We start from the raw sequence: 3340 nt of genomic DNA on the forward strand, positions 1-3340 counted from the left end.
CCCCTTAGTTCATTTTGACATTATACTTCGTCCGAGGGGGAGAAATGAGTAACACACATTGTCTTTAAATGTCACATCAGCCCAGCAGGAGCTCCTGACCTCTGTTCTTGCATTACGACAGAAAACCACATAAAATATTTTCCAGTGGCATTTATTTCATCACCAAAAGACCAAACATGCTTGCACTTTTACTCTAAACCTTGTGCCTGTGTCCATTAATTGCATTAATGGCAGGGGGAGTGGTGCCCATTCAGATGTGGGTTAGGTTTAAATATTTTCATGAGTTGTGCCTGTGTGCACCCATGGTTCCCATGGCCTGGGCCTAGGGACCCCTCACAGCCCTGGATCCTCTGCAAGGGACCATCTGGTCTGGGAACTTTGGCCAAAGCCTGTGCAATAGTGGAGCTGGGTGGAGCTGCGGTACCAGGGCCAATTATTTTCCAAAACACGCAACTATGTCTCCCAAATGATTCCACATGCAGGTGAACAATTTGTTATAAATAGTTCACAGCTGCCACAGAGATTCTTCTGGAAGGAATTACTTGTGTTTGGAAGTAGCTCCCTGAATGGGGTCTTGGGTCCATGGGGGGGCCCCTCAGTCCCAGGAACTTGCTCTGTAGCAAGCACTGCTCGATGGCCCCCAGGGGGTGCTCGCTTCGGCGCACATATACTAAAATTGGAACGGTACAGAGAAGATTAGCATGGCCCCTGCGCAAGGATGGCCCCCAGGGGGACCCAGCCACCTGGCTAGATATGCTTGCTCTGACATAAATGTGCTCCCAGCACTCTGACCGCGTGTCTGGAATAAGTTAGCTGGGATTAGAACTCACACACTCAGGTCACGCTAGGTGCATCGTGTGATGTCACACCCCACCATCTGCCTCTCTGGAGCCTTGGCAGGCAACATTAGAACATCAGTGCCTCTGGACACTGCATGAGTACTGGGGTGATTTGGACACGCTTTGCCACGAATTGCAACCATCTGCCAAGATGCTTTTGTTGCTCATCAGCTGCACCTTGGCCTGCACTGAGGTGAGAGGCCAAGCGTGAACTGCCTTTGTAGGTTGGGACACGCTGCCCTTCCACCCTCAAGAGTCTTCAGAGGGAGGTGTGCTGTGTGCCATGGGGGCCTCAGTGCTCTGCCTGCCAGGCCTTTGCTTTCAAGCCAGAGCTGCCACCACAGACCCGAGTTCACTTGGCCAGTGCTTCCAACCATGTGCTGTACCTGCTTGGGCATGTACATAGCATTTACAATGCAATGTTTCTTTTCTTTTTTAATTCCAAGGAAACTAGTTGCTAAGTTAGTTGTACTGATATTAGTAATTCATCCAATAAAATGTTAAGCCTTGTCCTTGTTGTCTGCAGAAGATCTAGTGAGTTTTCTCAGTGGACTGCAGTGGGTAAGTTGCATTCATTTATTCACTACATGTGCTCTCTATCCAACCATCTCCTTTGGACTAAATGACACTATTGACTGTCAGGCCTTCTTATGTCAGAGGTCCTGAAATTGAAGCATGCTTGGGAAAAAAAGGCACTGACTTCACACATGACAAAGTCTATTTTACCTTCATACCCCCATCTGCCTATCACTTGGGTGAGAAGATGGCTTACACATTAATTCGAGGTAAAGACTGGGTTGCAGACACTTCATCTAAATGATTCAATGCTAAGTCTATTTTAGAGCGGGTGTAAATAGAGGCGTAGAAGGTTGTTTGTTCATGGTTTATCCATCTACCCACTTAAGACTTGTAGCCACTAACTCGTGGTAACTAGGCTGTAAACAAAGGTGGTCTCTGAACCAGCTCAGTAGACTGTAAGGTCTGCACAGCAGCCCAGAAAGGCCCAGAGCACATGTTCTTGTTGGACATGAGGCAGGAGAGCTGGAGATTTTACATAGCACTTTCTTTCTGGAGATCATCCTCATTTTGTTGGATCCATGGTAACCTTTGCTGTGGGATAACCTTCACGATGGATTCCAGGCTCTGAGGGCTCAGTGTGTACAGTCCGTAGTTAGATGAGTCTGGGTGATTTTGTGTCTCACCTTGGCTCCCTCAGCTTCTGAGGGCCTAGGATGACTCTGAGGTGAGTAGACAGAGCTAGCCAGGTAAGCCATTTAGGGAGCACACACTGCCCAATCTTGGGAGGACACAGGGCATGGACACTCTGCTCAATCTTGGGAGGATACAGGTGATGGACCTTGCTTAGGTTTGTCCTCTTTCTCTGGGGAAGTTGTCCAGGTCAGCAACTGCTGGGTTGTAAGTTTTATCAGAAGCCACCAACTGTCACTGAGTGTTTATCCATGTTATACCCCCAGCACTGGGTGAGAGATGGGTTTCTTTAGTCAGCGCCAGACCTGGATATGGTCTTTCTTTTCTATTTTAGCCACAAGGCAGGTGTATAGACATACCTCTTAGTTTTTGGCTTGCATCTCCTCATGGCTGACGAGGTTGAACCTCTGTTCATGTGCGTACCCTGTGTGGATGCTCCTTGGAGAAGTACCTGCTCACGTCTCCCGCCCTTTTTCTAGTTGGGTTGATTGTGGTTTTCCTGTTGAGTTTTGATAGCTGTTCTTTGTGCACACACACACACACACACACACACACACATGTGCACATGCACACACATACACACATTCTGTATAATAGTCTTTTGTTGGATGTTTGGTTTCCAAATATTTCTTCATATATCTGTAGCTCACCTTTTCTTCCTTCTATCTGAGTTTATCATGAAAGGATTTGATTTTCATGAAGGCTAGTTTAACAGTTTTCCTTTTGTGGATTGCTCTTTGGTGTGATGTCTGAGATCTTCTTGCCTAGTCCGATCCAGTGAATGGTCTATATTTTTTCTAAAAGTTTCATCATTTTATGCTTATATTTATGTCTGTGATCCATTTTGAGTTAACGTGTAGGGATTAGGGTCATTTTTTTGCCTATTGATGTCCAGGTGCTCTGGAGCCATTTTTGAAAATGCTGTTTCTCTTCCTTTGAATTTCTTTTGACCTTTGATGTCAGTTGCTATATGTCCATTTCTCTACCTCTCTCCTGTCCATTGATCTGTATGTCTGTCCCTCCCAACACTGCTTTGCCTTGTGCAGTGTGGCTGTATCTAAGGTAGACTATCAGGTCGAGGATGTCTCCTGTTTGTCCTTGTCAGTCAGCCTTGTAGGAACCTTTTTAGGGTTTATACAAACATTAGAATAAGCTTGTCAATGTCTGCAAAAATCTTTGTAGGGTCCTATTATGAAAAGAGTTGCATTAAACCTGTAGGTGAATTTGGGGAGATTTGACATTTTTCCTGTTTAGTCTTCCAATATGTGGAGCATGGTTTGTATTTCCATTTA

At 45.8% G+C, this 3340-nt stretch overlaps 1 pseudogene; it reads left to right on the forward strand.

The window, feature by feature from the left end:
* Window positions 1-647: 647 nt before the first annotated feature.
* On the forward strand, window positions 648-725 carry LOC141416232 (U6 spliceosomal RNA; annotated as a pseudogene).
* The last annotated feature ends 2615 nt before the right edge of the window (window positions 726-3340 follow it).

This window comes from Castor canadensis, chromosome 1 (genome assembly GCF_047511655.1).
Source record: "Castor canadensis chromosome 1, mCasCan1.hap1v2, whole genome shotgun sequence".
Taxonomy (NCBI): domain Eukaryota; kingdom Metazoa; phylum Chordata; class Mammalia; order Rodentia; family Castoridae; genus Castor; species Castor canadensis.